The sequence below is a fragment of the Acomys minous genome (assembly GCF_964271855.1).
Source record: "Acomys minous genome assembly, chromosome: 1".
In the NCBI taxonomy this organism is placed as follows: Eukaryota; Metazoa; Chordata; class Mammalia; order Rodentia; family Muridae; genus Acomys; species Acomys minous.
Window position 1 is genome coordinate 143,030,762 of NC_140483.1, and position 24,910 is coordinate 143,055,671.

At 47.4% G+C, this 24,910-nt stretch overlaps 1 long non-coding RNA gene across 1 annotated transcript; it reads left to right on the forward strand.

Moving 5' to 3' along the window:
• Positions 1 to 130: 130 nt before the first annotated feature.
• On the forward strand, positions 131 to 24,428 carry LOC311594055. The gene is made up of 5 exons (XR_014777934.1): positions 131 to 246; positions 1,882 to 2,075; positions 22,022 to 22,127; positions 22,310 to 22,424; positions 24,151 to 24,428. It is a non-coding gene; the product is annotated as an uncharacterized lncRNA (long non-coding RNA).
• Positions 24,429 to 24,910: the final 482 nt, after the last annotated feature.

Sequence of the window (24,910 nt, forward strand, 5' to 3'; positions counted from 1 at the left end):
TGTGAGGTAAAGCCGGATGTGAGGTGAAAGCCGGATATGCGGTGAAAGCTGGATGTGAGGTAAAGCCGGATGTGAGGTGAAAGCCGGATGTGCAGTGATAGCCGGATGTGAGGTGAAAGCCAGCTGTGCGGTGAAAGCCAGCTGTGTGGTGAAAGCCCGATGTGCCCTTCCTAATCCCAGACCCCGGAGACACCATTTCCAAACCGACTTTCAACCCCAGCTGGGTGATGTACTTCCAAGGCTTAGGTCTGTTGCAAAGCTTTATTGTTGATTGGCTAGCATACAAAAATATGCTAGATAGTCAAGAAACCGTCAAAATGAAATAGAACTAGATAAAGAAATCTTTCAGAAGGGTTGGGAGTTTGTATTTCTGAGTTCTGGGCCATCTCTGATAGATTCATAGATATCTTTATGCGGATAAAAGGCTAGAATGTTCTAAAATCAAGGACAGGGTAGTGGTGTGGAAGAGGTAGATAACCTGACTCCTAGTGGAGTCCTGGAAAACGATGCAGCTTCTGTAGATGTCCGAGCCGGCTACAGCACTGCATCTAGGGTTCTGGGGAATTAGAGGATTCATGAACGGATGAGGTGAAAAAGTCATGGTATCTCTTTTAGGACCCGGGATGGTGCGGCTGCTGACTAGATGGCCTGGCTAGATGGATGGACGCATGATAGGAGTTCTGGTTAAATGGCCGAGGGCTAATTCCAGTGTCAAAGCAAGAGCAGGGACAGTCAGGGTCACCCCAGCTGAGAACCAATGATGGTATCACCATTTTAACTTAATAATTAATTAAATTTAATGTAATCACCATTTTTGTATGGTTCGGGGGAGGGGAGAGGTGACTGGGAGGAAGATTTTCGTGCCTTATATCTTTAAAAGATGGGTCTGTGACACAGTTTTAACTTAATTTCCAAAGTAAGTGTAGCATCTTCCTTTTCCCTCTGTGCTGTGGAGCTCTTGGTCTGGTCTGGTCTTTGCGTGTGGTTTCCCCAGGCACCTCCTCACCAGTGCTCTTCCCTCTGGGCCTTTCTTTCCCAGGCCCAGGTCCCGGAACAAGCTCCCAGGCAGAGGGCAGCCAAGTATCTTAGAACTGACTTTTAATACTATTCTTCTTTCTTCCCCTTGGTGTTAGAGGACATTATGCAAACATTTTCTTTTGTTAACAGTTTTTCCTTATACAGTTCAAAAAGGGAAACAGAGTCAGTTACTTTGCCTGCATAGGCATCCATCTCTGCAAAATGCCCAGGTTAGAGCCCCCTCGAGGTTTTTAGTTTAAAAATCCCCGTGACCATTGGTACAGTTAAAATAGCACCTAGTCATTTTATAATCATAGCGAGAAAACTGGAGCTGCACTGGGATGCTTTGGGAATTTTAACTGGTGGAACTGACCTACCCACACCAAGGGCTTACCATGGGAAGAAAACCTGGCAGGCTTATTTTAAGCCCGCCCTGAAAGCGTTGTTGCAGGAGAGAGGTTTAAGAAAACTCCAGCTTACTTCAAGCTGGGAGGTTTAAGGTCAGCCTCACCGTTTGCAGCGTCTTGGAAGATTCATTCAAAGTCAAACGTGAAAACATTTTAAACCAGCCATTACCAACAGCGAAAGCACCTGTTAAGACTCATCAAGTCCCTCCCGTCCTCTTCGAAAATTTTCAATATCTTTGCACATCCAGCTTGGTAATAACCAGCAGTGCCATGGGGAGACTAGGATAAGGAAAACCCCTCCCTTTCGCGGCTGCTGTGGGTAGGAGCTCGCCAGCAGGAGGCGCTCCTGAGGCTGGAGCTTTTCACTGGCTGCACTGTTCACAGGGAAAGGGTGTGGCTCTGTCCTCCCTCCTTGTCTTCTGAGTCTTGAAAGTTCTTTTTTTTTTTTTTTTTAAAGGAATCTGGTTACTTAAGCCACATGGATGAGTCCAGGGGAGCTGTCAGCCTGCTGATCCATTTCTTTGGAATTCTACTTGCATGATTTTCCATATTTAATGACAGTCTCCCAGCAGGATAAACACACAGGCAAGGTTGAATCATCTTTCCTCTCCCCTTGGATTGGGAACCCAAGAAAACAGGTGCAGAAAGCAGGTGGGAACACTGGAGAGCAGGATGTTGCTTATGCCGCGCGCTTCTAAAGCTTGAGGTCCCCAAGGGGGTGTGTGGGAAGGGAGGGATGAGGGACACTTCAGCCAACTTAGGCTCATTCATCCCTCTAATGTCAGTGGGCCTCCACAGAAGGGGTGCCCTGTGGGGCACCCACCTGAGAGCAGTTCTCCCTGGAGCCCTTTCCATCAAGGCTAGAAGGAAGCCCTCTCCACAGCACCAGCTGGGAGCGCTCACAGGGAGCCACAGCACTCTGCTGGATCACTCGAGGTTTGAGGCAGTTCTGTAGACTTCTCCAGGATTTGATCTCAAAATGAAAACACTAATCACACATCTCACAGGGGGCAGCTTGCTCTTCCGGTTGGAGGAGAGATAGGGAAGCCTGAAGAGTCTGCTTTAGGGTGACCTAGAGAGCAGGGAAATTCCCAGATTGGGTGGCAGTGAGGACAGGGCGCGTCCATAGAGATGAATGGAAGCATGGCTGCTGACAATGCATTGTCACGTGTGCAGGCACACCGTCATCTCAGTCCATAGCTGGAATGGAAGCATGGCTGCAGACAGTGCATTGTCACGTGTGCAGGCACACCGTCATCTCAGTCCATAGCTGGAATGGAAGCATGGCTGCAGACAATGCATTGTCACGTGTGCAGGCACACTTTCATCTCAGTCCATAGCTGGTTTTGCTGAAATTTATTCAAGTGTTCGCAACACAGAGGGACAAGAAACAAAGCAGAGGACTTGGATTTCCAAAGGCCTTTGGGATGTCTTTTCAAAGACGGCAGGAATAAGGCATTCACACTCCTTGTCCTTTCTCAGAAAAACACTGACATCGACAAGGGGGGAAAGAGGGAAAGCATGCTGTCTTCTATGGGGTCAACTCCACAACCCCAAACTCTTGAGCCCTAAAACCCTTCTCCCAATTCTGTGAAACCTGAAGAATAGTCAAAAGAATAGAAACTGCCTCAGGATTCCCCTAAAGGTGACTAGAACCATCCATTTCAGGACTAGGTGCTCATGCAGACAGACAGCAAGTCCCCAGAGAAGACAGATGGACACAGAGGAATACCTGGCTTCAAAGACAGCACTGACTGAGGGAGAAATTCTATCCATAGTCAGAGGCCAACTGCTGAGGGCGCCTGCCTGGGATGAGGCAGCCTGTTTTCATATGCCGTCAACAGCTATGATGAAACACCATGACGAAAAGCAAGCTGGAGAGGAAAGGGTTTATTTCATCCTACAGCTTACAGTCCACCATGAAGGGAAGTCAGGGCAGGCACTCAAGACAGGAATCTCGAGGGAGGAACTGAAGCAGGCCGTGGAGGAATGATGCTTACTGGCTTGCTCCTCATGGCTTGCTCCATTTGCTTTCTCACACAACCCAGGACTGCCTGCCCGGGGTGTCACTGCTTACAGTAGGCTGGGCTCTTCTATATTAACACTCATCAAGAAAACACCCCACAAACTCACATACAGGCCAATTTAATGGAGGCGTTTCGCCATTGAGGGTCCTCTTCCCAGATGCCCCAAGCTTGTGTCAATAAACAACAACAATAACAGTAACAGTACCAACCCCCCTCCCCCCAAAAAAACTAGGCATCACACAGCCTACAATTTTTCAAGTGCTTTACAGAATGGTGTGGACCAAAAGCCAAAGGGACATGAACATAGAAAAGGAAAGAATTGATTTGACGGATGTGGTTTTGAGGCAAGAAACCTGAACCCACTTTCCAGGCTCTTCTGTCTGTCCTCAACAAATCTCCAGCAAGCAGCTAATTTCTTGAAAAGTGAGAAAGGAACAGAAAAGAGCCCACACAAGACTCAGGGATATTCTTGCAAAGGAAGGAGCCATATGACTTATAAAGGGGCACAGGCATGAGACATCTTGATTATGTTTGCAGCATCCAGGATGCTTCCCACGGGTGCGTCTGGTGATGCCAAATGAGAGCATTATTTCTGTTGTGAAAAAAAAAATAGACTTGGTCATGGACTTGAGTTAGCCAAGTAAATATTTTCTTGGCAGTGTACAACATCAGTGCAAAATGCCTATTATGCATAGACTATAATTATAGCATTCAATTAACATTCTCAAGTGATTATCATTTTGGGCACGGTGGCTGGGGCTTTGGAGTTTTGAGTTCTGCCTGAGATTTCTGCTTAGAAACTCCAAGCTGATGTTTGAGTTAGAGGTTTGGTATGGACCTTCCAGGGGGAACAGGAAAGTGGGGATTGTGTCATGTTCACATCGTAACCGTTACAGCCTGTCCCTAAGTCACTGGGCCAAGGCCGGTTTCTGTGCAATGCATAGTTTCCCATCTAAAAGATCTTTCTCAGTAATAGTTAACTTGGTTCATTTCTGGGTCACATGAAGTTTTGACAAAATTTATAGTCCCCAGATTTAGGTGATGATATAGAAGGAAAATAACCCCAATATATGTAAAGAACAATTAAACCTAAACACAGGATGAGCAATACCTATGATGAGCAACTGGTAATTAATATTCCAGTCTACAACACCCTGTGTGAATAGAAATCTATTACTTTTATGTCTTTTTGACCAAATTCCTGACATAAAAGACTTATGGGAAGGAAAGGCTTCCACTGATTCTTATCTCATAGGGATCACTCGGTCATGGTGGGGAAGGCACGGCAGAGCAAAGCAGTTCACTTTGTGATGGTCAGAAACAGAGAAGAGAGGTTATAGAAGTGGCCAAGACCTGTTACAGAAGTGGCCTAGACCTGTCTGTTGACTTGTTTCCTCTAAGGAGACCCACTTCCCAAACCTAAGACCTCCCAGACCCGTCACAAATAGTGCCACCAGCTGGGACCTAACAGGCCTGTGTGGGACATTTCATAGCCAAGCCACAAGTGCCTTCCCTGCCATTTTACAGACGAGGTAACTGACTCAGAAACGTTATGTAAATCAGCATAAGGGGGAGGAGCCAGAATTGAAGCTCTGTGATTAAGGGTGAACCACTTAGCACCAAGGGAGTCAGGACACCCTTCAGCCAGGAATGCGTCTTAGAACAACCTATATCCTTCAATACTTTGATGAGGTCCAAGACAAGAATATGAATATATGCATTTTATTCCACTCCCTTGCAAAAACTCTCATTAAAATAGCCAAAGAGCTATAATAAGAGGGGCAAAAAATAATGTGCTAGAAATGGGGAAGGGTGTGCTTCACTCACTAGACGTGCCAGGGACTTTTCTGGGAGTTGAAATGGAGATGACTGGACTGTAGAGAATGATGCGGCTGACCAGGAACACTCAGCCTCACGCCGCTAGCACCTGTTCACTTCTGCATGGTTTAGCAGTGGGGGATGGGGGATGGGGGGTGGGGGATGGAGCTGCCCAATGTGCCTTACAATGAGGTTAGCTACTGGTACCTTTGTGTGAGGCGTGGCATGACTGGGGTTGCACGGTCACCGGCTTTTAGTGCAGGCTGTGGCTGGCAACCAGTAGATGGCAGAGGCAGGCCTGGAATCACTTCGCCTGGGAGGTTGACCCAACTGGTGTTCGGCACCCTAGGCTGAACTGGAAAGCTACTTTGTGCTCTGTGAACTCAGTATTTTGTGGGATATAAGTGAACTCAGCTTTAGCAAATCACAGGGAAGCTCCTGATGGGTACGGAAGACACAGAAGAGAGAGGGGCTGTGTGTGCGTGAGGAGTGGGGTGGTGTTGCTGGTCTCGAAGGCTGACACATAACTATTCATCTTGAGTGTAGGGATGGAAGCACAGAAAGGAGATGGGAAGGCATGGGATGGTGTAAATTCTAGAGAAAACGAACAGACTGGCAGGACACACCCACACATCCAGGCCCATGAGGAAAGATTGTGGGCAGGTATCTGGGGTGCCTGAGCAGGAGAGAGGATGAGAAGGCGCTCCCCTGTGCTTTAGAGGGTCCTGGGTATTCTGACAAGAACCACCATGGAGACAGTTCTGGAAAGAGGTTGGAGTTGTTCAACATTAGAGCAAAAGCAAATTCCCATCAAGTGACTGCAAAATGTGGCTTTGAACTCAAATTTATGATGCTGGGTCTAATGACGTTGCATCCCTAAGTCTCAATAAGTAGGACTGGAAAGCTGAGGAGCGATGGCCACATCACTCCCAACTAGTGTCCTCCTGGGCACATTTCCTCAGCGGCACTCTGTGGTGATGACATGATTTAGTCGTGGTGTGGTGGCTGGGTGGCTCAGAAGCCTGGCACAGGAATTCCAAGTCAGCGACTGTAAATGGCAACGCTGGGTTTTTATTCCCTTAATCTGCCCCCAAACTGATGCTTTCTCTGCTATTCAGTGATGGCCTCTTCTGGAAAAAGAAACAAAGGGAGAAACAAACCCATCCACATTTAATTTGTCTGGCGTATTAAAATGTGCCTGTGGTATCCTCCAGCCCCACTTTCTTAGGCCACCTCATGTTGTCACTGAGCGTCTCCTCTGCCTGGGCCTGCTTTCCTTGCCATCTCCCTGATTGACTGATCCTTCAACACTTAGCTCAGCTGTCATCCCTACCCTTGCATACACCTGTCACGGAGTACCATCGGCTCACGTTGCAACCACTGGGACATCTGTCTCTCCTCCTAGACAGGGAACCTCCAGAGGATAGGGGTTGCATCTTGTTTCTCTTTACTTATCACCAAGTAGACAGTAAACCTGAATGAATGTTTGCTAAAATGTGTCTTGAAAGCAGAACCCAGGAACTATTTGGAGGAAAATGCACATTTGCATTGCTGGCTTTGAGCCACATGTCCATTGTTGGCTTTGAGTCACTCTGCACTTAGCAGCAAAATGAAGGTCTTGGGATTAGCTAGGTTTTCGTGATTTCCTCATTTTACCCTCCACACTGGGATATGGACAAGGGTAAGGGTCAGTTTCTGGGACCAGATTGAATGAGTGTGACACACCTCTGTGAGGAGCCAATCAGACTTTACCTATGCAAAATGTCAGGGTTCCCTTCCTGACCCAGGAGACATCCTCTGATGCTTGTAATACAAAGCGTTACTCCAGCGACTGGATCAGGAGGTGCAGAGCCATCGGATTGGGTCTCCATAATAGACACAGAAATAGATGTGGGAAAAAGGTAATCTAGGGTTTAGGGGAACCAGTTTCTTGTATGGATTTTATTTGTGTGTGGTTGTATGTAGTGCACATACTGTGTGTGTGTGTGTGTGTGTGTGTGTGTTGTATGTAGTGTATATACTGTGTATGCACATGTGTGTGTCAGAGGTATTTTTCCTTGATTTCTCCTCACCTTTTGTTTTGAGACCCAGTCTCTCACTGCACCTAAAACTCACTGATTTGGCTAGGTTGCTGGCAACTGAACTTCAGGTCTCTGTCTGTTTCCTCCCCACCCCTGTTGCTGCTGGGGTTACATATATGAGCATGCAGTCACACCTGGCTTTTTACATAGGTCATTGGCATCCACGCTTAGGTTCTCACGTTTTTATGGCAAACCTTGTATGGCTGAGCCATACCTCCAGCCTCATGCTGTGAGTTTTAGTACCACCATTTGCTTGATTTGGGGCAAACACGCCCCATCTCCTTTGGCCTCAGCTTCTGTCTGCACTGAAAGCAAAGGTGGGCAAACAATCTGAGTTTCCTTCTGGGAAGCTCGAGTCTTATCATGCAGCTCGAAGCAGGCCCTGGAATCCATCAGCAGGTGGACTTTGATTGGAAAGATACCCCACGGCCCACAAATTGGACCTTCCTCTTCCCCAGCTGTGTGATTGGCATCTCATCAATAAGGTCCTAACATCTGGCTTAGAGAATCAGAACACTGTCTCTAAACTGACTGTCAGACCCTTGCTGCCAATCGTTGGAAGCCGTCTTAACTGTCTAAATGAAAGTCTGTGAGCTGGACCGACAGAGTGGCCTTGGAGAGGTGGGGCAGGACTCTGACCACAAGGAGGTGAGTCTGTTTATTTGTTTCCTAATTCTAATTAGAGAAAGGAAAAGAGTGTCAGGAGTCTTTAGTGATTCACATCTTAATAGCTTGGTTATAATTTATTAATCCCTTTCATCAAATTTTCAGCATCCCTTTCCCCAGGAGTCTGAGACTGACTCAAATGTATTTATTGTTTCGAGGTGGGGTGTCATTAAATATTTGGCACCTCCTAAAGCGGTTGGGAAGTGGATCATATACCATGTGCCGGCACAGAGTTTCTGAAGGGAGAAGGCCATTAGGACATTAGGAAGAACGGCTGATACACATGTATTCGTTCTTAAAAATCCCTGTGACCTCACACTTTTCCAGTCCTGGCAGTGCAAGAGCCCCCATGCCACTTTTGCCTGCAATTTCCTGTCACTAGCCAATCAGTTGTTTTAATTAGAGTAAAGCCATCAGCAGTCACATTCAGTGCGTGCTGATATCTACTCACTCGGCTGTCTCCTGCAACATACCAGGGTGTGTGGCTTCGTTACTAAAGGTTTGTCATCACGGAGAAGGAGGTAGCTGGAGTGGGTGAAGTGACTCAGACTGATAACTTGTTAAGATGGGAAAGGCCCCAGCTGCTCTGTCTTTTCCACTGGTTCCTTTTATGTGGCTCTGGCCACAGCTCACAGGACCATCTTAAGGAAGGGAAGGTTGACTTTGGCCTGATGGGTTCAGAGGATTTCAGTCCATCACAGAGGGGAGGCCATGGTGATGGGAGCATGTGGCAGAGTCTGTCCAGGAATCAGGGCAGGAGTGACCTACTTCCACCAGTGAGGCTTCACCTCGAGAAGGCTCCATAGTTTCCTCAGACCATCTGGGGAGCACACATTCAAAATTTGAGATTGCGGGGGAGGGGAGAATTCAGATTTAAGTCACACCAAGGTTCTAAACTCTCCTATATCATTCCCAGTAAAAACCAGCCACCAAAGACAGAGTCCATCGTGTTGGCAGGCAGCCCTTCCTCCAGGGCGGCCTCTGCTGGAACTAAGCGGTTCATCGGGCTGATGGGGGGGGGAGGGGTAAGAAGATTGTTCAGTTGCTCAGGTGCTTGCCGAGCAAGCGTGGAGACCTGAGTTCAGATCCCCAGCATCTACATAAAAAGCTGGTTGTGGTGTCTCATGGCTGTAATCCCAGTGCTGGGGAAGCAGACACACTCAGATGCCTGAAGCTCTCTGACCAGCCAGTCTAACCAAATCAGTTAGCTTCAGCCTCAGTGAGACAGTCATCTCAAAAAATAAGTGACAGAGGAAGATATTAACTTGTGGTTTGCATGCTCACACATCTGTGTGTGCACATGCACTCACACACACAGAAAGAAAGGGGGAATAGGAGAGAGCACACATTTACACACACACACACACACACACACACACACACACACACACACACTGATAAATGATAACAATATTTTTTCAAGAAGAAATTCTTCTCTGGGCTGTGCTAAACCCTTCTTTTATTTCTCTCTGTGGTTTTCAGTTTTCCTCAAGACGTTCTCAGCCTCTGGACAACAAATGAGAGCTGGACTCTGGATGAGGTCAAAAGAGGAACAATCTGGAAGTTATATACAGATGCTAGCAGCCCCAGATGTATTTGCCCTGGGCATGGGAGTAGGTCCCTGGGGTACAGTGGGACAGTAATTACTCATATTTTAATAGCTGGAATATGCTTTATCCCACTCAAACTCATGCTGAGGCTTGTTCTCCAATGTAGCAGTGTTGAGCTGGGCCTGGTACACTGCTCTTTGGACATCAGGACTTTTGTTGTAATCTACTTTTGTTGAAAGTAGATTAGTACACATCTGACTTCTGATGGAGAGAAGGCACCTTCTGCATGGTCTAGCTTAGTTTATTGAAATTTTAGGATAGCGTTTGGTACAAGAGCTAGCTAATAATGTCTTTTCTTTTCTTTTTTTCCTTTCTTCCTTCCTCCATTCCTCCCTTCCTTCCTCCCTCTCTTCCCTCTTTCCTTCCTTCCATTATTTCTTCTATGCTTTTGGTCATGTCTGTCTCTTTGGACAATGCAGAATTTAGGATTTATTTGGTTCCCTTAGTCAAATTTCATTTTCATGTTGCTTCTCACGCTGATGACTTCTGGTGCAGTAGACCTTCACAGTGGCCCTTATACTCTCCTACCTCATAATGCCCGTGAACCATCAGGTGCATGTCAGGACTCACATTACCATTTGAGCTTTCTTCATCAACTCCCGGAAGCCTCAGTCATGGGCCTTCTGATTCTGAGTTCCTCTATCCCTTTGGGAAACAAGAGGCCATTTAATTCTCTTGGTTTGACATTTATTTGCCCAGTTATGATCTAGGCAGCGCCACGGCTTTCTTTACCTATTCAAGTAATCCTGTAGAACGTGCTCCTCGCATCCATATCCGCATGACTCAGGAGTTCACACTCCAAATACAGAATCCCTTTCCTTCACTAGTAGGAAGCGATGTTGAGCCTTAGATCCCACAACATAAGTGCTGTCTTCGCCGCCACTCCTCAGACTGGAAACCAGTGCCTCCCAAGACTTGTTTCAGCCTCTCTGTCCCTTTGCACAGGGACCATTGTCATGGACAGACACAGGCTCCCAGCTATCCTGAAGACCATCTACTGAAGGACCCCAAGGTTTCCCAGTGGCTGAACCCCCATATCTGTAGTCTGTGCACTTCACTCCATCTAGCCCAGTGAAGACAGAACATGGGCCACCCTGGGCTTCTAGAAGACAGGGGAAACCCTTCAAGGTAGAAAATGAAGGAAGCAAAGTGCTGACACCAAAATTTCCACTACATGCAGCATATTCATTTGAACATCGGGGATGAGAGAGATAGGATGCTCTGGAAGATACTGAGGTGCGGCGGGGGGTGGAGGGTGGCGATACTGGTGTTGTCCAGCTATTTTCTCAAAAGAATTACTTTCTGTTAACCGCACAACATGCTGCTCTGTCCTAAAATCAAATGAGGAAAGATTTGGTCTTTCCTGACACCAGTTCCTGCTGTTGCAATAACTACCCACCTGTGTAACAGTGACCTGAGTCCGAAACAACTCATATAAGTTGCTTTGCATTCTATACTCTATGAAATTATATAGAACATTGATGGTAGTGATGGCAAGGTACTTTTAAACTTTATGTATATGGGCGTTTTGACTGCATATATATCAGTATCATGTATGTGTCTGAAGAGAGGGCTTCAGATCCCCTGGGACTGCCATGTGGGTTCTAGGAATCTAATCTCGATCCTCCGGGTGAACAGCCTGTGCTCTTAACCGCTGGCCATCTCTCCAGCCCCAGTGACAAAGCAGTTTGCTGAGATCATAAATCCACCCGTCTTTAATCAGATTCTCACTCTGTCTGACACCGGTCCAGCTAGCTCCATGAACAGGTATGTATATGTAGTGACTGATCTTGATTGACACATCTTTGGGAGCGTCTATGGGGATGATTCCGGGAAAGTTTAACTGAAGAAAGAAGTGGGTGGCCCTGGTCCTAAACTGACTACAAAGAAAGCAAGTTAAGGGCCAGTGCTCATCTGTCCCTGCTTCTTGTCCACAGAAACAATGCAACCAGAAGAATCAGGCTCTTGAAGCATGTGTTCCCGGACACGATAGATTGCATTGCCTCAAGCTCTGAGCTAACAGAGGCCCTTCTGTCCTTAAAGTTGCTTCAGATCAGGAATCTGGTCACAGCAAAGAGAAACGTAACATAGCTTTATTGCCTGCTCTCTGAGGTAACCGAGACTACATCCTAACAGAAAGGCCTAACTCTGTGCCCCTGGATAAAACGAGGCCTATAGTAGAAGCCACTCCAGGTCACCGAAGGTACTGGTGTTCCTGTGAACAAAATGAAGGAAGGACATTCTCAGGGGAAGTAGCTCATGGTGCAAACAAATGTTTTCTAAACTGGCGGTAACGTAAAGCCCCTTCCCCTCAAATTAACAGTGTATATGTGAGCTAGAGTAGCCCCAGGCCCTTCTTAGACCACTATAAATAGAATAAGTCCAGAGCTGCAAAGGGATCTGAGAGAGCCTGTTGTGTGGAAGCAAGATTGTAATGTTTTTCGTTTCACCCGTGGAAAGCTCTTCCTGTGACACAGACGTGGGAAGCGGCCAGAACATGTGGAGATGTGCTCCACTCTTGAACTGGGGCCAGCATTCCAGGTCAGTGCTTTCCCTTGTTCTTGCCGAACCTAGAATCCTTCTCCACAGGGTGGGTGCCTGGGGGAGCGGAGCATCTGTATTAGGTCATTAGGACAGGCAGGTGAGGTTGTGCAATCCTTTTGCCATCGTTATCTTAACACTGCAGTAGGGAAGTCCCCGTCACCTGGGTCAGAAGGGTGCTGTCTGAGAATAGAGTGCACTAGAAGGCATGAGGAGGGCGGCTGTTTCCCCTGAAGATGGTCTGCAGCCAACAGGGCCCCAAAGTTTGGTCTTCTCCAACTCAAGTGGTGCAGCTGTGATCATTAAGCAGGAAAGTCTTGCTTGCTTCTCCAAGGGGCTTCTAATCCTTGTGTCTAGATACAGAGCCAAAAATAAAAAAACAAACAAATACATAAAATAAAGGGCCCCTCAACCCATTTTCCTCATGGTTCATGTCCCTGTCAGTCCTGATGTACCTTCAACCTGGAAATACATTCAGCTGCTTTGTAGAAACAATCTTGTCAGACAATTTATGCAGTGGGCATGGCAAAATGAACCAAGCACCCCCAAAGCACCCCTAAAATAACACACATCTTAAGTCAGACAGGAAGTTAAGATAACTGTCCTCGGACTTTGCTGAGCAACCTGGCTCTCAGGTCATCTTAGGTAACAGTGTCTCTAAGAACGCCCTCATGGCAGTTGCTCATGTGTAGAGCATAAAATCCATTCTACCTGGGCATCAGGGTGTCTTTACATCTCTCTTCCTGGATCCTATCCATCTAGACACAGATCAGGCAGTTCTCTGTTCCCATTTCCCCGTTTTCCAAATAAAACTCTGAGATCCTTTTGATAGATAGTTACGACATGTGACCAGTCAACCAGTACATAAGATAGGCCACCCCTAGAAGTGAAGATAAGATGAAGCTGAGTCCTGCCGTTTGGACTCCCCCAGTCTGCAGAGCTGGCTTCTCAGAAGGAGTCTTTTAATGTTACTTAATCCCAGGTCTTAATTTCCTGGAAGCTGGTAGGTGTGCCTGGCATATGACTTTGAGCTTAACTTGCTTTCCAGATACAGCAGATGAGTCCAGATATGGTTGTTTGTCTCATTGCCTCTTAATTTTGGAAGGACAGGACCCATGCTGAGCAAGCTGGCATTGGAGTATGGGGCGTGTCCTCCTGGGGAGGTGTGATGGTGCAGTAGGAGACGGTGCTCCAGCCTGTCTGCAACTCCAGAACCAGGGACTCATTTCCTCAGCACGGGCCTCTAGTGCTTAGGGCTGAAATCAATCAGAACAGGAAGAAATAAAAGGCGAAGCCGGCCTCTACATAATTTGAAAATTTCCTCTGTGGCAAAGAAAGCATGTTTATTTAATATTTCTGTGGACTGATTAAAGTGGGAAGGGCTACAGGATGACAACTTGAGACAGTGGTGTCCGGGGTGCTTGATTGCAGTCATGACTTACTGTTCTTGAACGTCCTGTCTGTAGTCTTGGGCTTCTTAGCCGCAGGACTGGTTGGAAAGAACATGACTTTTTAGCTAAAAGCAGAGAGTGGGTGGCTGCATTAAAGAGTACTCATAAAGACCGTGCATGTGTGGACCTTCCATCTCAGTGGGCACATGTGGGACCAAATGGCAGTGGTGGAAAGGGACAAAAGGGTGGGAATTGCCAAGACGCGGCTCGAGCTGTTCTGAGAATGCATGACTTTCTCTCTTATGGGTGGTAGTCATGTCCTCATGTCTGTGGCTATTAATCTTTGGAATAACTTGGTGACACCTGCTGTGGAGATAAGTCAAGACCATGCTTGGATTATGGACCACCATAAAGGGCAGGCTGGGAAATTCTGGTATCCAAGTAGCGGGCTAAACTAAGATCCTTCTCCTTCCGTGTCTTCTCTTTTGGGATCCTTTTCTGGACCTTCCTGTCCGCTGGAGCAGAGAGCTGCCAAATTTCTACTCACCCTTCAGGGGTGCAGATCAGAATAGAATAGATACATGGCTTGGCTATGCAGCCTAAGCCTTAGGTAGTGGCCTGTTTCCTTGCCCCACAGTTAGGGCCTTGCTTCAGGAAAGGAGTTAGTTACCTGCTACTAGTCAAGGAGTGAAGCCTGCGTCCCAATGGGTTCACCCATCTGTTCGCTCAAATAATCAGGACACTCAATTTTAATCTGGGGCCATAATTAGTTATGGAGACAGTAGGTACCTACTGGCCTCGGTTCCTGTTTCACAGCAAGCAGCTGCTTAGGTTCCGAACCTGGCTTCTCCAGGCAAAACCAGTCATCTTGAGCAGAGGAGGTCCTCTGGCTGAGCCAAGAAGAACCAGGGTGGTAAATTTCACTCCAACTCATCTTCCCAGTGCATCAGTGGACTGAGGGTCTTGTCCCTTCCTACTTCCTGTACCGCCAGGCAAGCGCTCTCCCAGAGTCCCAGTTTCTCTATCTGGCAAATAAATGCCTGGTTACTACAGCCCTTCCTCAGGTCTCTCATTGGAAGGTATCTCTTGGTCACTTGATGTCTATGCCTAATGTTTCCACTAAAGGACTTAGCATTTTAATTGTTCTTTTCTTAAAAACAAAAAAACAAGAAAAAAGAAAAAAAATCAAATTGGGAATTCAAGCTTGTAGCCCAGGAACTTCCTAGCTTTGTTCTCCTTTAGGAGACTTAATCCCAGGGATGTCAAGGGAGCAGAGGTCCTGGACTCACCCTAGGATAGGATTCTCTTATTATTATTATTTTTATCTTAGAAACAACAACAGCAAACTTTGTGCTGTCCTTTCTCTTGTCTCAAGTAAAGTCAATGACTTTGAACTTCCACTCCTACCCAAAGATATTTGCATAAATTTAGGCCAATTAAAGCAGGATTTGATCTTCTCTCCAGATGTTTTGATCACAGAAGGGCCACATATGTGCACACATTCCTGGATATTTTTAGAGACTTTACAGGATCCAACCCTCTTACTGCTTTTTCACTCTGTGCTTTGTGGCCGGGCCTGGGGGATGCTTTGCCAAAGGCTGCTGAGGCTGATGGCAAAGGGCCTGGCCCAGGGGAGGCTTCCAAAGTGGCTTCCATCAGTGACGTGGGACAGGAAGTTACTCTGTGGCATTCTTGGAGACTGGAAGGCTTCAGCCCCTGGGGCCTCTGTAGCCACCAAGAGGAAACGAACTGATGCGTTGAAGAATTAGAGGTTACGTGGATAATTCCCAAAAGGCTTCTGGCTGCCAGTTCCCTCAGCACACACAGAACTTGCAAGATGGATGTTACTAAGTAGAGTGGAAATAGTGGTTGGAAAGTCAGTTGTGTCTCAGGCTGCTTACACACCCAGCTCCCCTTCCCTACTTGGCCTCAGCTTCTCTATCTGCTAAGTGGGATGTATTGTAGAGCCTGGATCCAAAGACTATGCCCTGCAGTTAGGCTGCCTGCTTTTGAAAATAATATTGTGGTAGGGGCACAACCATACCCATTTGTCTCTGCACTGCCTATGACTGGATTACAACTTCAAGGGTGACCAGTTGCAACAGAAACCAACTAGGCTGCAGATCTGAAGTAGCTACCCTCTGTCTCTTTAAGGAAAAGCTTGCTGACTGACATGCCCACCCTTATCATGTGGCAGATGTGGCTCTGGCCATTTCAAAACAAACCAAAGGTTCTTTCCTGTTAGCAAATGGGTCTCTCTTCCTTTCCAGGGGAATAGTGGGAAAACCCTAAAATGTATTTCCTACTGTCTCTTGGAGGTCTTCAGTAGGACTGAGCCCTTGATGTGCACCAGGGACACCTGACCCTCTCCACACTGTGGGTCAGCTTCCGGCCTTTTCCTTCTTTATCTCCATCCATCCTCCATATTCTGGTGCTGTCTGGGATGTCTTCCCCTCAAACCCCACACCCTCAGACCTTGGCTCAGGAGTATGCTATGGCCATTGCCAGCACTTTTAATGTTATTGTTAACTTGACAAAAATTGGGAATTACGAGGGCGCTCGGCCTCCAAGCCTGCTTGTGAGGGATTGTCTCAGCTGGGTTAGCTCAGTCAGAAAGACCTACCCTGAATATCGGCAGCACCATTTCCTGAGCTGGGCCTGGACCAAATGAAAAAGAGAGAAGCTAAGTATTGGCATGGATTCACCCATGCTCTCTTCTGGCTGCCCTTTGACCAGCTGCTTCAAGCTCCTGCTGCCTTCACAATCCCCTCCCCTCCCCCCACCCCCCATGACAAGATGGGACCCTGCACTGTCAGCTGAAACAGACTCTTGCTTCCTTAAGTCACTTTTGTCAGAGTGCTTTCTTTTAGGAGCAGGAAAAGAAGCCTAGACAGCTGCCCATGGCAAGGCTTCAGCCTCGCGCTCCCAGCTTGTTTCTCTTGCCTTGCTCCCTGTGCTAGGCTGCTTGTTGCCCTCTGGGCTCAGGTAAAACGCAACAAATGCAGGTGTGGGATGTGCACCCAGAGTGGCCACTGTGTCACTGAAGGCACAGCCCAGAAGTGAGCAGGAGTGGCTCTGTGAAGTGAGCCCTGGTCTGAACAGGGAGGCTGTCAGGGAAACACCTGCTGTTGTCTCTTTCCTGGGCTTGCGAGCAGCGCGTTTCTCTTGGCAAATGTCTCAAGAACGTCCTAGGTACTGAGCAAGCCCTAGGGCCAGCCACGTCTCTTTGGAACCCTTTGTGGGTGGTGGTACTTTATGTGCTAACTGTCTCGTGTCTCCATTTTTCCCCCTGCCCAGATCACTGAGGTTTTACCGTTCCAGTAAAGTCCTGAACTGTAGTTATTGCCTTAGGCTTTGATTTCTAGAGGTCCTGGGTCAAGCATGGGGTTACATTAAATACTAAGAACTCCTTTGTCTCTGGTATATAATGGATTTGTACTAAGTTCCACTTATTATGTACCATGTGGGGATTGGTTTCTGAGACATACTAAAGGCCTTTTTTGGGGGGAGGGTGATAGTTCAGATTGGGTCAGTGGAAGATGTTATAATAATTTGAATAATATTTATTAATATTTATATGTGGGGCCTTAAGTCAAGTACTTTATAGACATTATTTAATCTTCACTCAAAAGTTTATTAGCTGTAGTCTCTTCATTTTATACAAGAAGAGAATGAAGGTTTAGGAAGGTAAGACATCTCCTAAATTATACAAGTGCTCAAGCCAGGAAATAAAAGCAGATCTGGTGGGTTCCAAAGACCAGGTTCACAGTAAAGTCTTTACTGTGCCTGACATCTAGGAAAACAGAAACCTTCTTGGTGTCTGTCACTGAGTAGGCATTTCACCAGTAAGGATGCAAGGATGGCAAGTAAGCACATGAAAAGATGTTAATTTCCCCAGTGGAGATTAAATCAGAGTGTGGTGCCATTCCCCACTAAAACAACTCACTTGAAGAAAGACTGATCATATCAAGTGTTGGAGAAGATGTGGGGAAACCAGAACTCTCATATTCTTCTGGTGGAACTATACAATGGCACTGTTACGTTGGAGAACAATGTGACAATCTCTTAAAAGGTTAAGTATACACTGATCACATGACAGACATTTCCTCCACAAAAAATAAGGACAAATGTCCACACAGAGAATGTTCTGCAAATGGCCATGGGAGATTTATTTGTACTTATCCTAAGTTGAAAATATCCAGCAGCCAGTGAGTGGGTAAACAAGTTGTCATGTGAAGGTTCACTGGAGTGCTACTAGGTGATAAAAAGGAGTGGACTCTTGAGATACAGTGAGATGCTTGAACCTCAGAGTAATTATATCACATGAAAGATGACATACCAGACAGTGAACACTGCATGAATACATTTATGTAAATGCCAAGAAATTGAAAATTAGCCTATGTCAGTGGAAAGCAGGTGAGTGGCTGCCTGTGAAGACCATGAAGAGAGGTGGGGAGAATGGATGATAAAAGAGAAGACGTGATTTTAATTTGGGAGTGTTACAGTGAACACACATAAGCCAACTCTAACCTACTGTCCTCTTGCAATACGTGTGCTTCATTATGGGTTAACTACATCCCAACAAAGCTCCCTCAAAACAAGGATACAGGATGCATTGGAGAATTGCTCTTCATTTGCTGTCTCCTAGCAATCTTTATTGAAAGAAAACCAATGGTGTAAAACAAGCCACGAGATACTGTTCTGACTAACACAGGGCAGTGCAGCCCAAAGGGGAAGGAAGTAAGGGGCAGTACTTGGGAATCTGGAGACAATCCCTGCATCTCCTTGAACACAGGCACCTTCATAATGTAAAAATAGAAAAGGCATATTAACATTTTGTGTATTAGAAGCCTATAGAGCCTTCTCTTGAATTGGGGGTCCACCTCGCTTTTGATTTCTCACACTGAACGACTCTCTGAGTCTTCTTCGGTCCTTCTGTACTCTTTCCTGTTTCCATTTCCCTCCTTCTTTGTGTATGTGTGTGTGTGTTGTGTAAGCATGTATGTATGAGTGCGAGTACACATCTGTATGAGTCCTTGCATGTGCATGAATGCACGTGTGAACGTTGCTTTCACTATTATTTATTTAGAGCTTTAACTCTTTATTTTCCATTACTGTCATAAGAGATGTTTCTTTGCAAGGAAAATAATAATGCCTCCTAAACAACCAGAACTGAAGTCATAAATTATAATGTAACAATCTTTAATGGATGAGTCTCAGGAAAATGGCACAAAGTGCCTGTTTTAGTACTATTACCTGTTCTGTTCTTTGTGATCTTGATCCTAAATGATGTCAAGGTTCTCAGCCACTATTATGACCTGAAGCAGGACTTCTTATTGAACCTGAAGATTGCTGATTCTGGCTAGTATAGTTACTCAGATTACCCTGGGGATACCGTGTCTCTGCTTTGGCCTGCCACCCCCCATTTTTAGTGAGGGTTCTGGGGATCTTCCCCCTGGTCCTCAGACCTGCAGAACAAGTACTTAATCCACTTTGCAGTCTCCCTAGCCCTCTTGCCTTCTTTTGGTGACCCAGTTGGCATCACAATCTCCCTTTGCATTTTTCTTCAGTTCCCTAGGTGTCTTTTGTCACTGAGGGCCAGGGATGCCCACTCACCACGTGGTCTGGAAAGATCAGTGATCAGCGGGCAGCTCCCATTGTTTGAGGCCTCCTTCTGCCCTGGGGAGAGACCTGTTTGCTGGATGAGACCAGTTTGGTGCCAGGGACTGACACACAACCATCCCGGCACCTACCATGTATGATGCTATGGCAGAGTAGCGTTGAGGAGGATGTGGGGCAGCCATGAGGGAAAGGAAGCTGTACAGCTGGACCTGACAGGAAGGGAATTTGCCAGACAGAAGCAAGAGGAGAAAATTCTAGACAGGAAACAGAGCTTCTTTCTTACTAGCAAGGTCATAGTGCACACAGAACATGTGAATGGTTTGGTGTGGACAAAACTCAAGGAGCGATGAGGCCGAAGAGAAGACAGGCCTAAAGGGTGGGCAGAAAGCGTAGTGTGTGCTTTGAGGCTTTGGCCTTGAGTTTGAGGACACTGGGCAGGGTCTGAAGGGTTCCAAGTCTGGATAGCCATGGGTTATTCCTCTGGGCTGATTTACAAGCCCCTGTTCAAATATTTCTCAGGAACGCTCTTTCTCAGACCAGAGCTTGAATGCCACAGTATCGTCCATATAAGGACCAGACAATTGTAGCACACTCCATGCTGCATTCTTGCCCTCTTTCCACTAGTGACAGTGGCATTTCCACAGTTCTGACCATACAACATGACCTTAGACATTCATTGCCAAGTGCCCCCTCATGGAAAATGGTTCCCAGTTGAGAACCATTGTGCTAGAGTTGGATTTATTTTTTCTGAATTTTGTTTGAGGAATGTTCCTACAGATGGCACCTTCTGTACTCGCCTTTGTCCTGCTCTCCAAGTCCTGGCAATGGCTGACTTCCAGCCGCCCCATGAGCTATACTGGATGATGCCCTTGGCTGCTTATATAGCCTCACTCAGCACCCAGGGCTGAAGCTCTCTGCTCCTGGGGGCGCTGGCTATGGTTGGCTGCGGTGAACCCACTGCCAACAGCTCTGTCTGCTTCTACTTCAGGCCATTAAGGGACCTAATTCCCTCTGGGACACTCTACATGGTGTCCAGGAGACTCCTGGAAGGGTTCCCACCTCGAGGTCAGCTGGGACAGAGCTGGTCAAGCCTGTTGGCGCTCAGTCTCTCAGTCCAATGGTCTGCCAAGCCATAGCTCGGAGGGACAAGTCAGCTCAGGAGGCCTGCCAGGGAGAGAGTACCAGGTCAGGGACAGAGGGCTAGTGGTGGCAGCTGGAACCCATGTGACTGCTGGAGGCTGTGTGTGTGTGTGTGTGTATCACAGGGCAGCGCTGGCCACTGGCTCCTGCCTTGGCCCGATGTGAAAAGCTGTCACACGACTTGAGTTCTGTGTGGGAGCCTTATGCTGGGGGTCTGGGGAGGGAGGCAGGCAGGAAGAGGAACACAGTTTTAGGATCTAGGCTGGAAATATAAGACACACTGTGAGTCACAAGTTGCTGCTCACAGGGTCATGTTGGCTTCGCCAGTGCAGGAATTAGGCTTCTGACGCTGATATGATTAGGGTTTGGTGGCTGAGAAAAGTCCACCAGTAGCTGAATAAGGGGCAAGGGACCACCCTCTCCCACTCCCAACATCACTGTAAGATGTTGCCTCAGCACCTCCCATAGGCATCTTCGTTTGCTAATCCCACAAATAGCCCCATTTCCCAGCGAGAAATACAAGGACCCGAGCCATCCTCCTTGTTTCATTTTCTCCCTTTCTTAGAGCTTTCAAGGTTTTATTGTCTTTTTTAGTTTTAAACTCCCAGCCACAGGCTCACTTGACCTCTCTTAATACACCAGCTAGTCCTCCTTGCTGATGGGCTGTGGGAGAGGACCCTGAAATGGCCCACATCTTTTTACCAGAGGTCCAGGTTGACCAAAGCTGGAGCTCCTGAACAGACTCAGGTTGTTAGCGTGGCTGGAGCTTGAGTCAGGTATGCTCTGTGAGGAGGGGCTTGGCATGCCCCTCAGCAAGGACAGGAAAGCCCTGAGGGCTCCCCCAGCAGCTCCACTTACCTCAGCCCCCACAGAGCCAAGAGCTTTTTTTAGCTGCCCCGAAATCCCACAGACCTGGAGAGTACTCCTGAGCTGGTGTCCTTGCTTGCCGCGGAAGAGGACAAAAGCTTGTGAGCAGGCTTTGCCCCGGGAAGACAGCCACCTGCCTCGTGCTTGTCCAGTGTTTCTTCTCAAGGGCTCGCACTTTTAAAAATGTTTAAAAATAACATTTAGCATATTAAATCTCATTACATAAGCAGGGTATATTCGGTGTAGAATACTTGGGAAACCCAGAAAAGGATAAAGCAGTAAATTCCATCTTCACCGCTATCCCACCCATCAGAGATAAGCCCTGCTAAAATGTTAGGATAATGTTTCTCCCCTGTTCTTGAGTCATGGGTGTGTATATAGCTCTAAAGAATAAAAGCAAAATATATCGCACATAAAACTAAAAATAAGGATTGCAATGAAACAACAGGCATGGGTCAAAGAACACAACTTTTAATATTGTATTTCAGATGTTAATCACCCCTGTGAGGGTCACTCATGTCAAGGTACAGAGCATTTCCAGGCCCGAAGACTTCTCATGTCCTTTCTCACCCCATCTCTCAAGATGTCACCCAGCCTTTATGACTGACTTCTATCAGTGCAGACTGCCCTGGGCTACTCTTGAGTATTGGATAAATAGAGTCAGAGAGTATAAACTTCTCTGTCACTGAATGTGCAGCATTTACCATAGCCCTGGCCTGGTAAAAGCACTTGACAGCGGCGTTTTAATGCATGTGGAATGACTGAACGAATGAGTAATCAAATGCATAGAAGAATGAGCTTTGCTTATTGTGTAATGCGGTCACCTCTTAACAGGTCACTGGGTTTCCCAATAACCACCTGATCGTCCACATGGAGAAAGAAAAGAGAAGGCAGGTGGCTAATGCAACCGTCGTGCTGAGAATAGACAATGATCTGGACGGTAGGGGCGATGGGGAGGGCAAGGAGAGCGCAGGTTGTGCATGGCCCTGCTGTCTGCCTGGCACACGGGAGGGCAGGGCTGGTGCCCCATGGGAAGCAGGGCTGGGAGCTATTTTTAGAAACCCCATCACACGGAGTAGCCACTTGACACTGTGGTCACCTCACTGTTCTAACGTCTCATAGGTGTCTCCACGCCTCTACCCTGGCTCAAGGAGCCTCGACCTCCTGCTAGCCTCCTGAGGAAGCACATGCGAAGCATACTAAGCAGCTCGAGGTGACGACTGACCCAAAATAAGAGGTCTGTGATGTTTTCAGAAAACATTTTTCAGTTTAAGGAGAAATGGGTATTTTTGCACTGCACCCCAAGAGGGAGATGTTAAATGTCGTGGGACCAGAGTCATGGTACTGATACAACTATACGTAGCCCTCTTTTACTGTTGTAAGGTCCCAGGGTCTCCTCTGAAGCCATAAGCCCAAATAAATTCTTCCTCCTTGAGCCAGGTGTGGTGGCACACGCCTTTAATCCCAGTATTGGGGAGGCAGAGGCAGGCGAATCTCTGTGAGTTCGAGGCCAGCCTAGTCTACAAAGTGAGTCCAGGACAGCCAAGGCTACACAGAGAAACCTTGTCTTAAAAAAAAGAACAACAACAAAACAAAACAAAACAAAAAATCTTCCTTTTGTTGCTTCTTGTCAGGAGATGGTCACAGTGGCAAGAGGAATAATATAGTCCTTCTACCACTTGGTGCCCGGGACCTCTGTCTTCAGAACATATATCGGGGGGGGGGGGAGGTTACTTCTTCTTTTATCCACCACAGCCACCATCATTTCCTGCTGACCATTTTTAGTTATGTTTTTTTGTCTACTTAAGAAAAAAAAGACATGCTCCCCCCTCCCCCTTCTCTCTCTCTCTCTCTAGTCCTTGATGGCCTGGAACTCACTATGGGGACCAGGCTGGCCTTGAGCTCAGAGAACTCTGCCTGCTTCTCCATCCTACATGCTGGGATTGAAGGTGCACACCATCATGCTTGGCCTCCATCTACTCCTGCTCCCCGTTTTCGTTTCACTATAGGCAGAGATGGGGATGCTGTCTGCGGCCGTAACCTTTGCGATGTGGCTGGACCCTGAAGGGAAAGGAGCAATAGTACTAGATTGGGAAGTAACTGCAGCAGGAGGAGAGAGCTCTGGGCCAGGCTGGTGGGAACTGGAGCTACAGAGAGGCAGTGTATTGGGAACCACACTGAGCCCCGACCCTGTGATGCACTGGAATGTTTTATGGCTGACACAAGTTTCTGGGGGTGTGCTGACATGGTGCAGGTAGATCTAACGCCAAGTGGGATTATACTCCTTGCCAAAGATTCATGGGCTTTGGGAAATGATGTGGGGGAGGGGAGGGGAGAGGAGAGGAGGGGTGTTTTTCCTGAATTACTTTGGGAACACAGGAAATTAGATCACAATGAGCCATGGAGGTCAAAGACTGCCATGTTATAAATTTTTCACCATAGACAAATACACTTGAACAAACCATTGGAATGGCTACGATTATGAGGCTTTTTCTGTAGGGCATGACCTGGCAGGGTTTGTTTGTACTGAGGGCAGCGGCATGGCAGTCAGCAGTATTTGGGGCTTCCACTTGGAAGGAGCCTACTGCTCAGCTGACTGTGTTGTCCTCTGTTGAGTGGCAAGTGGTCAGACATACCCAGTGTGTGTGTAGGGGGGGGATTGCAGCTTCATGACAGGCACCTGTGCCCATCTGCCACTTTGGAAGGAAGGCCAGATCACAGGGTTGGGAACACCTCCTGGTCAGAGAACACGAGCCGAGCAGCTGTGTCTGCCAGGCTGCACACTGGCGGAGAGAGAGGCTCTCTGACCAGCTCTGTCTCCGGGAGCTGGAGGTCCCTTGCGGTGAGCAGGTTACGTGACTGTCCTCTGTGAAACCAGAGGACAGTCAGGGACACGGCTCTCAGACCCTCGCCGCCCAGATATGAATCTGGAATGTGGAATGGGCTTTTTCTTCAACCTCTAGGATAGACAATACACCCAACATGCCCTGTGGAGAGGCAGACGGTTCTTCGGAGTACTCAGAGCCTGGCCAACTGCTACGACTAAGTCATTCTTAGACCCTGAACAACTCGGAGACGCGTTGTCCTTTGTAGAGTGAATAAAGTGCAATGAGAGATGAAAATGGCCACCAGCTACACAAGGCTGTGAACTTTGTCCCTCAAAGCTTCGTATTTGATATTTTTACCAGCAGGTTGGGTACACTCAATGAGTTCAGACTTTTTATAAGTGAGCTGATAGGAAACCAGGAAGGGCTAATTGAGATCTTAGGAAGGGGAGCCTTGGACTGTGGGACCTGACATCCCAAATATTCTTTAGTGTCCCCCTTGCTTCTCTCTAGAGCTAGAGGCTGAGGGTACCGGGAAACATTCTGCAGTCTTGGGACTTTTCCAGCCTTGAGCTGCACTGTGGCCTGGAACATTTTTGTTGTTGTTGTTGTTGTTGGGGTGCCCAGCCCAGAACATTGTGAGATGTTTGGTGGATTCCCTGGCTGTTGGCTGCTTGCTATCAAAGGTGCTGCCATTGCCTCCCTTTGTGACAATAAAATATCCTCAGGGGATGAAAATAGCTCCTGGTTTCAAACTATTCTTGTAGGCGCAGCCTTGCCTCTGCCTTGCTGCTGGGCAGCTTTGGGCATGCCGCAGAACCCATGGTTCCTTAAGAAGTCAAGTTTTGCTACTTCTTCTCCGGACCTTTGTGCACACACTCACCCTTCCCACCCTCGC